At 33.6% G+C, this 13,954-nt stretch overlaps 2 non-coding genes across 2 annotated transcripts; both read left to right on the top strand.

Moving 5' to 3' along the window:
- Nucleotides 1-424: 424 nt before the first annotated feature.
- Nucleotides 425-531, top strand: LOC128280217 (small nucleolar RNA R71). The gene has a single exon (XR_008270398.1). It is a non-coding gene; the product is annotated as a small nucleolar RNA R71 (small nucleolar RNA).
- A 13,316-nt stretch (nucleotides 532-13,847) lies between these two features.
- On the top strand, nucleotides 13,848-13,954 carry LOC128280103 (small nucleolar RNA R71). The gene has a single exon (XR_008270285.1). It is a non-coding gene; the product is annotated as a small nucleolar RNA R71 (small nucleolar RNA).

The following is a 13,954-nucleotide window of genomic DNA, read 5'->3' as shown; positions in this document are numbered from 1 at the left end:
GTAAGTGTTATTGTAATGATTATTTTTGAGGTCGAGGATTATTACCCATATAATTCATTTGCTCGTTCTCCATGTTGGGGCCGTAGGGTAGGTATTCTAAATTGTTCATTCCACCTCCACTTGCATCACACTGCATTACTGGATGTACCTGCGTAAAACCAAATAAACCATCAATCTTTTTATTCAATAGTTCTACCTGATTTGAAAGCATAGTAACCAAGTCGACGTTAAAAATGACGGCTGCTTTTGTTGGCTTTGTCCTCATGACTTGCCACTGATAATTGTTCAGTGACATCTCTTCTATGAACTCATAAGCCTCTTTGGGTGTCTTATTATTGATGGTTCCACTGGCAGTTGCATCGATCATTTGTCTAGTTGAGGGATTCAACCGTTATGGAAAGTTCGAACCTGTAGCCAAAGAGGTAACCTATGGTAAGGGCACCTTCTTAATAAGTCTTTGTATCTCTCCTATGCATCATAAAGTGTTTCTAAATCCATCTACACAAAAGAAGAGATATCATTCCTTAACTTTACAGTTTTAGCCGGTGGAAAATATTTAAGCAAAAATTTTTCGATCATTTGTTCCCAAGTAGCGATTGACCCTCGTGGTAATGAGTTCAACCACTGTTTAGCCTTATTTTGTAATGAAAAGGGAAATAATCGAAGGCGAATGGCATCATCAGAAATGCCATTATTCTTAAAGGTGTCACAGAATTCTAGAAAATTCGCTAAATGAGTGTTTGGATCCTCGTCTTGCAAACCATCAAACTGAACAAACTGTTGTATCATTTGAATCGTGTTAGGTTTCAGTTCAAAATTATTTGCAGCAACAGCAGGTCTAACTATACTCGATTCAGTTCCTGTTAAATTGGGCTTAGCATAGTCGTACATAGTACGAGGAGTAGGATCCTGATTCACTGGATTTACGGCAACCACAGAAGGCAGTGGATTATTTTGATTTTCAGCCATCTCCTCAGTATTAGTGGCGTCATCCTCGTGCTCTTCCTCTATATACCATAAACTTCGCCTTATTTCTCTATGATTTCTACGAGCCATGCTTTCAATTTTGCTGTAAAAAAGTAGAGGTCCTGACGGGTTTCTTCTAGTCATAAACTATTAAAACCTGCCAAAAGTAAATAAAAGAAAAATTAGTAATTAAAATAAAAACAAAACTAAATTGCAATAAAAATAAAAATGGCTAAAGTAGTAAAAATTAAATGTTCCTAATATCTTAGTCCTCGGCAACGGCGCGAAAAACTTGATGATCACTAAACTAACTGAAAATTCGATTAAGGCAAGCGCACCTATCGAAGAGTAGTATAGTTATGGTGAGACCGAAAATATCGTATCCACAAGGACTAAAAGTACTAGTAATTACTATCTCTTTATTATCTAGCCTAAGAATTAAGGGATGTTTTAAACTAAGACTAATTATTTAATTGACTAAAATTACGACAGAGATAAAAGTTGGAAAATACTGTTGGAAAACCGATGGAGAAGACAATACCCAAGGAAGAATCCACCTAGACTTCACTTATTACCTCAGAATTAGACGATTTATTCACTTGAATTAATCCGTAGAAATCCTTGATTTATGTTAATATCATTCTCGAGACTAAAAACAACTGACTCTAGGTTGATTAATTGAAATCTCTTTCTAATTAAAACCCCTATTTTCACATTAATTTGATCTATGAACTCCCTTATTAGATTTGACTCTAATCCGGCTGATTTATGTCGTCATATCTCTATGATTGCATGCAACTCCACTTAATTATGGAAGATCTACTCTTAAACAGGGACTTTTACTCCACTAAATAAGCACATCAGACTTGAATTAATATCTTGAAATATTAAAGCAAGAATTAAGAACACATAATTAAGAATAAGAACAGGTATTTATCATATAATTTAAATAGTAATAAGATCTATCTTAGGTTTCATCTCCCTCAAGTATTTAGGGAGTTTAGTTCATAATGAGGGGGGAAACATCTCAAAATTAGGAAAATAAAAAAACATAAGAAACCCAAAAAATTCGATAGAAATTAAATGGAGATCTTCAGTATTGATGTAATTCTTACTTCCGAGTTGATTCCAATGGCTGTCATTGAGTATTTTTTGCCTTCCGCCTGTGTCCCCTTTGACCCTCTTCTAGGGTGTTTTTATAGACTTTGGAATGCCCAAAATAGTCAAAAATTATCCTTTTTCAAATAGAATAAAACTTGGGCTCGACAGGGACACGACCATGTGCTACGCCCGTGTGAAGGTGCTCAGGCCGTGTGCAATTCTGACGTGGTTTAATGTCGACATGGCCATGACACACGAGCGTGTGGCCAGCCCATGTGTCACACACGGGTATGTGGATTACCCGTGTAAGATTTCTTAGGCCGTGTGAAACACTGATATTAGCCTATTTTGTCCTTTTTTAGCCCGTTTCTTGCTCTTTTCACTATCCTATTCTCTCCTGAGTATAAAACATGAAATTAAAGGATTAAGAGCATCAAATTCAATAAAACTAAGAAAAAAATCATCCATAAATATGCCAAGCATGGGGTGAAAATATGTATAACTTATGGTTTATCAGTACAATATGCCATTTTTGGCATTAGTGGGTTACCAACCCCCTAGGTTCCCACTTGTAAATAGGTAAAAAATGTATCAACTTGAATCAAGAATTAACAATTTTTTGTTTGGGAATCTATGCTAACAAGTTTAATTTGTTTTTAGATTGTTTTGTTTTTTGAGTATTGGGAAGTTAGAGACACTCGTTGTCTACCAATAGATGATAAAGGCATAACTAAGGACAAGGTAATTTTTAATTAAAAAATTAAATTATATTCATTTTGTTAAAATAGTTAGATTATGTTATTTAACTCGTGTAACTATCAACATGTTAAATATTGTGCAATTCGTGTTGATGTCATATTCCACACTAGACACTGTAGCTGTCATTCCACCTGAGCTCATGACCATTCAATTGTATGGTGCATCAATGCAGCAGTGTTGAACTTTTTAGTGGCAGAGTGGTACAATGGATATAAAGTTCTGAAAAAATTTGGGTGCATACAACATGCTTCAAACCGTCCGGTTATATTCAAAAATATCCACATGATTAATAAGAGGGGAAAAAGAAGGAAAGAATTGGGCATTGGAACATTGTGAATATATTACATTATGGAACGCTTGACTAGAGAGATGACCTCGGTTACATTCCTATTTTTTTAATTTCACTCCCTCAATCCACTACCAACTTTGGTACATGAAGAATAAGTTACCTTATTTATTTGGTGGGTAGTTGATGATAGTCTCGAAACATATGCACTAATAAGGGTCTCATCAAAGTGGATTAAATCAACCACATCTTGGTCGAGGTGAGCCGTCTCTTGCTACCCAAACTGTGCCTTAGTCTATGTTTGAGCCTCAACCTTCGAGGTTACATTCACAACAGGAGGGTAGTTCTTATCATCCGGAGTTACAAGTTGACAATTTTGGTTTGAGGTCCCAAAGCGACGCATACCAGTCAGAGGTACATGGTTGTAGTTCTAATTATCAGCAATTGCAAACCTCGATGATGGTTGATATGTTTGGCTCGACATCTTCATATTCCCAATACTCCACCCCCCGAATAAACCTTTGATCCGACATACGATTTTTCAAGTATGTTCAATACACCTCAAGGTTCGTCCATGGAGGATAAGGATGCCAATTTTGGTGATGAGAATGTTAGAGTATGCCCAAAGACCAATCATGAAATTATTGTAATCACATACTCGTTTTACCTTGTCTATTAATATAAGTCATTGCCGTTATTGTTTTATTTTCTTTTGCTGTGTATATAAATAAACTGAATTGTAATAAAGTCCTAAGAAAATATGATTATTCTTAAAAGGTCTTTAGTCAAGTATTATTGTGGGCTTGGACAACAATAATTCATTGAAAGTAATGTGAAGTTGATTGATGACAAATAGTTGTCATTGACATAGGGATGTCAAAATCAATACATGAGTATATGTTAGAGAACAACATATTAGACTGATCCGCTATGAGAAAGTTTATTGGATTATTATGTAATAATCACAATATTACTCATAGTGATGACTATGTATATGATCCTCATACTTGAGATCATCATTATCCCAACATCGTGAGTCATATATTTTGATACAGTTAAAACATCTACCGTAATAGGTTGTACTATAAAGACTGATATTAGATATACCATAATCCAATGTAATAGGATATGGTTGATCAAGATAGGATTTATCCCTCATATATAATGGGAGCAATATCTTAGGCCTCTTGATGGAATGAGACTAGAAATGCATGGCCATGCTCGAATAAGTTCATATAAGATATCACACTTATTTGTTTATTGTAGTTTGCTCAGAAAATCAAGAAATATGATATGACTTGTGTCCAATCTAGATATTAAGGATAAAAGGAAATAATACATGAAAAAATTATCACAGAAAGTTTATGTCGAATCAAGACTTCTTCTAACTTGAGTGGCAATGATGCATTTTTAAATGCCACCCATTGCTTGTAATGTTAGAAACGTTCTAGTATTACTAGCAACATTAAAAAAGCCTACAAGGTCACACACCATAGTTGAAACGAATAGAATCCAAATTCATTTGGTATTGTATTTAGTTGTTATATGAATTAAATAAATTGTTGAATTAATTTAATTTGATAGTTAATGTACTACCCCAAACCCGGCTTAGATGTTATGGCCAGATCTGGAGAAGCTATCAGGGTACTCTCAAAAAACCAGGAAAATCATTTAGGCTTGAAGAAATAATGCTAGATTTTAATAAAAACAATTCCAGTGTATTTTTAGTGAAAATATCCTTCTTATTTGAATTTTTAATTCTACCTATTAAATTTATATTTTGAAAATGCACTTATTTACAACAGAACTTTTAGTTCAATTTAGTTTGGAAAGCACGAATTGAATTTCGAAAATCCATCATTTTGTTGATAGTGAAATTTAACTTTAAAAACGAAAAACGGTTTGAAACAGTAAATAAAAGTTCAAAACCAAACAATCCCAAAATGTTCAAAACAGTCCGATGATATCAAAATAGAATTAACCAGAATTTAAAATAGCAAAAATTATCAAAAGATGTTTAACCGAGCTCTGATCGAACTGACCCATTCTAAGTCTGGGGGTTACCTAAAATTAAATAGATAGATGAGCTTTCGAGCTCAGTATGTAACTTATAAAAATAGAAGCACAGATTTAATTTCAGACATGCTTTCAGAGTTCAATCAGACAAATCTCATAAACAGAAATAGTATCAAAAGCATATCATATTGAGATTTACAACCATACCCCCATCCACTACACACTATATAGGTTATTAAATACCCTTCCAGCCCTACACACCACCTAGTGTCGGTATGATACTTTTCAGAATATTTGCAGTTTAGTTGCTAGGTCAATAGGCGATTCATTGCTACTACACATTTCTTTCATATACACAAATCTCATCCCAATGCACATGCAGAATTATTAGATGTTAGAAATGTACGTGTCATACATGCTTTTATAACAAATACAAATCATGCTTATCATATTACAAATCAAACATATCGTATTACAAATTATACTTATCACATTTTAGATCATATTGAAAAAATAACATATTAAACGCACGTACTTTTAATCATAATTTACACAATAGAATTCCAGATGTAAAATACAATTAAACATACGTGGGCCCAAATTCCAGATTCTAGATTGTGTGCCAGACCGTGTGGGCCACACAATAGAATAAACATACGTAGTTTCGACTCATACAACATGTACAATTCTAGGGAGAAATTTTGAAATTTGGGCCCACAAGATCGTATGGCCCACACAGCCTGACACACAATCTCACACATGCCTTGCCTACCACACGGCCTGGCACATGAGCCGTGTGGCATCGACAACCCCAATTTTTGGCTTTCACTATTCGCTATTGTCGAAACCATTTTTTTATTTTGGGAAAAAAATGGGGATCGACTTTTAAAACAAAGTGTGGAATCGCCACAAATCCTTTTGTTTAAGTGTGATTGGATCACCTAATAAAACATTTTATTCCATTTAAATCAATTTTGGCCTACGTAAATTTGAGAAACGAGTTCGGGAGCCGGTTACGTATGAGGAAGGATTAGCACCCTCACTACGCCCAAAATTGGTACCAAATTGATTAAGTACTTTCCTTATGTCTAAGATTTAAAAATATTTTGAAATATGGTTCCTTTTAAAACATTTGAGTGGTTCAAGTTGGTCGTCAAAATTCTCTAGTTTCAAAGGTATTCAGCATCACATCCAACACGATAGGACACGATTCTTTATACCTTTGAAAACACGATTTATTTTTGACTTCCAAAAGTTCATACGTTGAAAATTACAAAAGGATGTCTAATTATTTAGTCCAACGAAAAATTGAAACCCAGCACGGTAGGGCACGATTTCCCGAATTTTCAAACATTGAACATCGCCTTATTTTAGAATTTTTAAATAAAAAATTGTAAACTAACTCAAAACACATTTATTTGACCTGAAACAAGATGGAATAATTAATTTTTTAAAAAAATGGAAATTACAAAGCAACATTTGTATAAAAAGAGGAATAATAAACATGGGATAATATGCACACATAAAGTACAATACTTGGTGAATGAAGATGATACAACCTTATCTAACCAACTAACAAAACAAACAATTAAATATAATTAATCTAAGAAAAATGTAACCAAATTTTCAAGCATGGATGGAGAATAATTGATATAACATTACAAAAAAAGCGAATATGTAATTCGCCACAACGATATATAATAATCAATACAAAATGTACAAAAAAAATGGAAATTAGAAGTCAATGTGGTGTAAGACAACTTTAAAATAATGGCGAACTAATGAACACATAATATATATAATATATGAATTGATGAATTGATGAATTTGAAATAATTTGTATAAAGAACTAGGGATATATATATAATCATTAAAATGAATATTATAGAATGAAGACATTTGAATCAAATAATATGCAAAGTGTTAAAAATATTTGTTTAAAACGACAATATACACACAATAAAGGAGAATTTAAATAATATATAAAATATGAAAGGATAGTAAAAATACATAATAAGATATAATCTTAGGAAATAAATTATATACATAATAGATTTACAAAACATATATATGTATAAATAGATTTTGAATCAATTATTTGTAAAAATAGCATGGAATTAATAATGCGTATAAGATTAAATTAATTTTATCATAAATTGTATATGTAATAGATTTTAAAAACAAAATTATGTATACAAATAGATTTAAAAGAAATTATATGTATAAAATAACATGGATTTAATGATGTATATAGATCAAACATATGTACCAATATATATGTATATATAATAATAATTTAAATAATACATAAGATATGTAGGATTTTCCTTTAAATAACAAAGATATATAATAAAATATGTGAATAGATTTAAAAGAAATTATATGTATAAAATAACATAAGATTAATAATATACATAGAATAAAATTAACTTTATCATGACTTATATATATATATATATATATATAATAATGTATAAGAACATTTATATAAAATATTATACAAAATGTTAAAATGATATGATATAAAAATTTTACAATAATGTCTTTAAAAATAAAATACAATTATCAAAGTAGCTCAAAATATAAAAATAAGTAAACAAGAATTAAAAAATGAATGTGAAATGAATCTAAAAATAATGATGAAAAAAACTTAATTAAAATAAAAGAGATAATTTAAAAATGAAATAAACTTTTGAAACTAAAATGAGGACCAACGCACAATGCACGTGAACGTGCGAGGATTAAAAACACAATTATTCCAAGTTTTTGAACGCACCATGTAAACATGGATCAAATCAAAACAGTGCACAAGTTTTAAGAAAGAATTAAAAAAACAAAAGAAACATAAATGGGACCTAATCAGATAACAGAAAAACGAGGAGGGACCAAATGTGCAATTAACCCAAATCAATTAGGTGCGCGGATCCTCCCCAGGTTGGGTCGGTTTATGCGCGGGTTCCTCTATCACCTAAACAGCACTGTTTCATTAGCTGTTAAAGTTGGAAAAATTTTCTTTGAAAATATCATTTGCCATTTTCTAAAGAACAACCATCATCCTTACTAGGGTTTCGACCTCTCAAAGGCTACCCTTCAATGCTTCCTACACCACCACATATGGTGGCCGACGTGCAAAAGATGGCCTGGATCTAACCGACCATGATCACGAAAGTCAGGTAAGTGTTCATTTCTTTCCCTCTTTTTATTTTTGTACATTAACAACAATAGAAGAAGATAAAAAAAATGAAAGATCCTAGATGAAACCAACTTTAAATCTATTTTAAAAAATAAGAGAGATAGATCTATCAAAACGAAGAGGAATTCAATACCTTCTTTTATCTTTTTTGCAATCACAAAGTAAATCCACCCTTGAAATCAAACGAAAGCTAGATCCACTAAAAAATAAACACAACCCTCTGCTAAATTTATTTGATTTTTTTGTATTCCAATATGCCTCTGTAATCCATTTACAGTACAAATGATGGCTTTTTATAGCCGATTTACAGCATAAATAAAAGAAAAATAAAAATTCTATTTTCTTGTTGTCATTTGCTGGCTTATTTTTTCTGTTATTGGCATTATTGTTTTTGTTATTCTTCTAGCAGGTTCTATGGCCATACGGAGCAGAATTTGCTCGTAGTGACGTGGAGGAGGCTTGAAGCTGCGATACTGGTTTCGTGCGAGGCTGCTGCGCGCTTGAGCTTGGTGGCTTAAGGTTTCCAGAGAATTCCGTGTGAAAATTTCGTGTGAAAATTTCGACGTTTGGGCAATCAATTTGGTCAAAAGGACTAAATTGTAAAAAGTGCAAAAGTTGAGTTCTACATGTTAGAAGTGTCTAATTGTTATGAGTTTTTAAATTAAATGTCCTTAAATGGTAATTAGACCATTTTGAAGTTTATGGACAAAAATGGACATGGTATGATAGGTTTTTAAAAGTTTTTCATTAAGGGCATTTTAGTAAATTGGTAATTAAATGAATTAAAAATGCCAAAATAAGCCAAATTTGCTCATATTCTTCCTCATGGCCTAATGTCTCATGAAAAACACCATGGCTAGGGTTTTCAAGCTTTCCAAGCTCATTTGTAAGTGATCCCGAGCCCCGTTTTTAATGTTCTTTACATTTTTGAAGTCTCGGTAACATGTTCTAGCTATTTCTACCATTATTTTGAGCTAGGTTTTGTGTTTAAAATTTTACCCATGAATGATATGCATGTATTTTGATGTTTAATGGTAGAATATGAAGCTTGGAATTGTGTTAAACAACTTTTGCTAAGTGATTTTACGTGAAAACGAGTAAAACGGCATAATCGGTAAAAATACCTAATGTTCATAAGTACATGTTGGAGTGAGAACTTGATGTTTCCATAGAAGGGAAAATGATCAGCATGTCATAAAACATAAGAAAGTAGGATGAAGTTTAATTTCTGAACCTTGGGGTAAAAGTGCAAATATGCAAAAGTTTAGGGGTCAAAATGAAAATTTGTAAAAATATGATTTTTGGACCCGTATGAATAATGTGACTAATTATTAGGCTAAATGTGATATTATAGATCAAGGAAATCAAGATTTAGGCTTAAATCGGGAAAATACAAGGTTATGGACTAAAATGGTAAATTGTCGTTTCTGGATCGAGGTAAGTTCGTGTGTTAATAATAATGCAATACCATGCATGAATTGTAATTCTCTATTGATATGGGATAAATTGTATGATTTAATATGTTTAAGAGAAGTTGATGGATGGTATGTATGATATGGAAAAATGCAATGCTTGTTGTGTCATGTGAAATTGAATGGCAAATTATTGTTACATGAATTGAGTGTCAAATTACTATTACCTGGGTTGTATGAGTTGCTACACGGCTGTACTTGACGAGATTTTGACAAGTAAGCTCGAATAACTTAAACTAAACTCATAATATGCCTAATTGCATGTTTTATGAATGTATGATAATTATATTTGACGATGGCATGAAAATCCACGAAATGTGTGATTAATAATGACATGATGATAAATGTTTCGGTTGAGGTTAAAAAGAAGTTCGATGGATATATCATGATTTACATGTGACTAGAGATCTTGCATGTGTTGCAGACAAGGATTTAGCCCGGACGGTAATCCATTAATCTCAATGATGAAATGGATCTAGCCTGGACGGGTGTTCCTTTGGATGATCGAGCCTCTCGAAGAATATATGTGCATTGGATTTAGCCCGAACGAGTAATCTGATTAGGGTCTGAATTTAGCCTGGACTGGCAATTCAGATCCGAACTCAGTAAAGGTGTTTGTCACAATAAGGGATTTAGCCTGGATTGGTAATCCCGACATCACCTTATGAGTTGATATTACGAGGGATTTGGCCTGGACTGGTAATCCCGCCGTAAGATGTGAGGTTCGCGGGAGTGCATACATGAAATGATCATTCTTATGAATTGATAGTAAATGGATAATCCATCGGAATTTCTTAGAAACTCGACGGGATTAATATGATGTATATCAATGAAATGATAAATGATGAGCTCTTCTAAGAAAAATTTATATGGTGCATTGTCATGAGACTAATTTGATGATTGAGTCCATGTGATAAGGAATTATCTTATACTTGGAATGTATGACTAAGTGTGCCCATGAGAAATAATAACTTTTATATTGAGCTCCATTGTGAAAAATGAGTAAGGGATCCATGAAATGGTAAGTTCATGATAGTTGGAAATGATATTATGATAGTGATTATTATATTGTACCAAAACAGATTTGGACAACAGCATTGGTCTGATTTTGAAAATACACTAAAACTAGTGTAAATTTAGTTATAAGCTTAATAAAATATGAAATTAACTCTTAATGAGTCTAGTTTTAGACAAAGGAAACGGTGAAAGCAAAAGAATCTTGTATCATGAGATAATTGAATTCTTGTGAGACAGAGTCGGAGTGATTCTAGACTCCCCTGTCTCAATTGTGGAAAATCATTAGAAATTGTAAAAAAAATAATTATGAGTTAAAATTAATATTACTGAAACCCTTAATGAGTCTAATTTCATGAGAAAGAGACAGAAACATTATTCGAGTCTCATACTAGGAGATAAATAAATTTTAATGAAGAAAGGTCAAAGCTGTCAAACAGCGAAATAGGGGAGAATTTGAATAATAAAATGTACTTATTGGTTGGACCAAAAATTCTGAAAAATTTATTATAAAAAGATAAATGAGTCTAGCTTATGGAAAAATTAATGAATCTTAATTTGGAGTTCCGTAGCTCTAGATATAAATAATTTACTGACTGTGACTCGGGAAAACAGCTTAGCTAGAATTTGAATAAATAGAGAGAATATGAAAATAGCATGTTATCGCATTGCTTATTATTTTCATGCGAGCTTACTAAGCGTAAAGCTTACTCCCTTCTTTCCATTTCTTTTAGTTTTGTCAGGCCAGCTCGGGGTTGGAGATCGTCGGAGGCAGCATCACATTATCGAGTCATTATCCTTGGAGTACTGGCATGTGTACGTGAAATGTTTTATGCGAGTGGCATGTATAGGGACTTAGTTTTTCTATGATGACTATTGTTGTGATTAGCCAAAGGTATTGTTTTATATTGATTTTTTTTTATAGCCATGAGATGTGGCTTATAAAGATTTTGGCTTGTAAGTTTATTTATCCATGATATGTGTTAATGTCTTGTGATGTAGTTATGTGATTGTGCTTGTTCACTATGTATGAGAAGTATATGGCATATGTACATGATGAATCCCATTGAAATCATGTATGAGTGTGTATGTAAAGATGGTAGAAAGGCTTGGAAATTAGCCTAAGTCTTGACCACACGGGTAGAGACATGGCTGTGTGTCTCAGCCGTGTGGAGGACACGACCTTTGGTCACGGGTGTGTGCCTTGGTCGTGTGCCCTTAAACGGTTGTTGACGTCATAAACAGAGAGTTTCACGGGCTGAGGACATGGGCGTGTCCCAATCCACACGGACGTGTCTGACCACACGGACCAACCCATACGGGCGTGTGACTCTCCAAAGCTAGAAAATTGGTTAAGTTGCCTAAAGATTTTCAAAGTTCTCGGTTTAGTCCCAAACCACCCCGATGTATGTTATAGGCTTCGAAGGCCTATAGAAGGGACAATATACATGTGTTTGAAAAGTTTTAATTTTGGGCAAAATTTGGTAACCTGGATTTGTATGTTTATGAATGTTTAAGTCCGGTAACGCCTCGAACCCTGTCTCAGAGTTGGATACGGGTGAGGGGTGTTACAATAAGATTTGCCGCCTTCGATCTACTCCACTACTGCTTAGGGAGATAAGATCTTCAATCTTTAGTCTGCTCCACTACAATTGATAGTTCCTCCAGCGGCTGCATCAATCATCTGCCGAGTTGATAAACCGTAATTGATACATATTTTTACCCATGCTTAACTCATTTTATGGATGATTTTTCCTTAGAATTGGTGAATTCGATGCTCCTAATGCCTTAATTTCATGTTTTATACTTAGGTGAGCATAGGAGAGCAAAAGGAACGAGAAACGAGCCAAAAATGGAGAAAATGGGCCAAAGTAGGAAATCAACACGGCCTGGACCTCCTCACACGGGCATACCACACGGCCGTGCCAATCTGGCAGAATCGAAGCACGACTCACACGGGCATGTCCCTTCCGAGCCCAAGTTGAGTCCAATTTAAAAAACGCCAATTTTGAGGGTTTTTAGGCATTCCAAAGCCTACAAATACACCACTAGGAAAAGGGAGACACAGAGAGAGAGGAAGGAATTACTCGAAGAAGCCGATTGTTCCATCTCAGAAGCCGAATTCATCATCAAGACTGAAGATCTCCCCTCAATTTCCTTTCAGGAGTTTTGGGTTTTCTTTATGTTTTGTATTCGTTATTCTTCTAAGATGCTTTCCTCTTTAGTTATGAACTAAATCTCCTAAATACCTAAGGGGAATGAAACCTAAGACGAAACTTGTTATTATTTTTTGAATTGTATGATAAATATTTAACTTGTTCTTAATTATTTGTTCTTAATTCTTGTTTTGATATCCCAAGATACCGATTCGAGATAAGCTCTTATTCAGAGGAGGAATAGACCCCGTCTAAAAGTACATTTGTCATAATTAAGCAGAGCTGTTTGCGCGCCTAGACATAGGGTGACAAGATTTTGCCGGATTAGGGTGAAACCTAATAAGGGGATCCATAGATCGAGTTAATGCAACCCTAGGGTGTTAATTAGAGAAAAGTCTCAATTATTCAATCTAGGGATTAGACGTTATTAGTCTTGAATAGGGATAATAACATAACTTAGGGATCTGTACGGGACAAGTTAAATGAATAAATCGTCCGATTCAGAGCCAGAATAACAAGTAAAGTCTAGGTGGATTTTTCCTTAGGTATTGTCTTAATTCAATCATTTTCCAAAAGTAATCCCCTAATTCTACTTTCTGTAGATTCTTAGTTTAGATAATTAGTTAGTTAAAACAAAACCCCCCTATTTTTAGGCTAGATAACAAAAAGACAATCATTTCTAGTACTTTTAGTTCCTTTGGGTTCGACAATCCGGCCTTGCTAAAACTATCCTACTGTTCGATAAGTACACTTGCCTACAGTGATAATAGTTAGTTTCAAGAACAATTAATTATAAGTATTTAAAACCTGTCACACGAAAATCACGATCACGAGTCCAAGGATTCAGGCTATTGTGGAACGTTTGAACCTATAGCCAAAGCAGTAACCCATGGTGAGGGCACCTTCTCTAAAGGTCCTTGTATCTCTCCCATGCATCATAGAGTGTTTCTAAATCCATCTGCACAAAAGAAGAGATATCATTACGTAATTT

Source organism: Gossypium arboreum, chromosome 8 (genome assembly GCF_025698485.1).
Source record: "Gossypium arboreum isolate Shixiya-1 chromosome 8, ASM2569848v2, whole genome shotgun sequence".
Classification (NCBI taxonomy): Eukaryota; Viridiplantae; Streptophyta; class Magnoliopsida; order Malvales; family Malvaceae; genus Gossypium; species Gossypium arboreum.
Note: the sequence above shows the minus strand (reverse complement) of the source record. Positions and strands in the feature narration are given on the sequence as shown.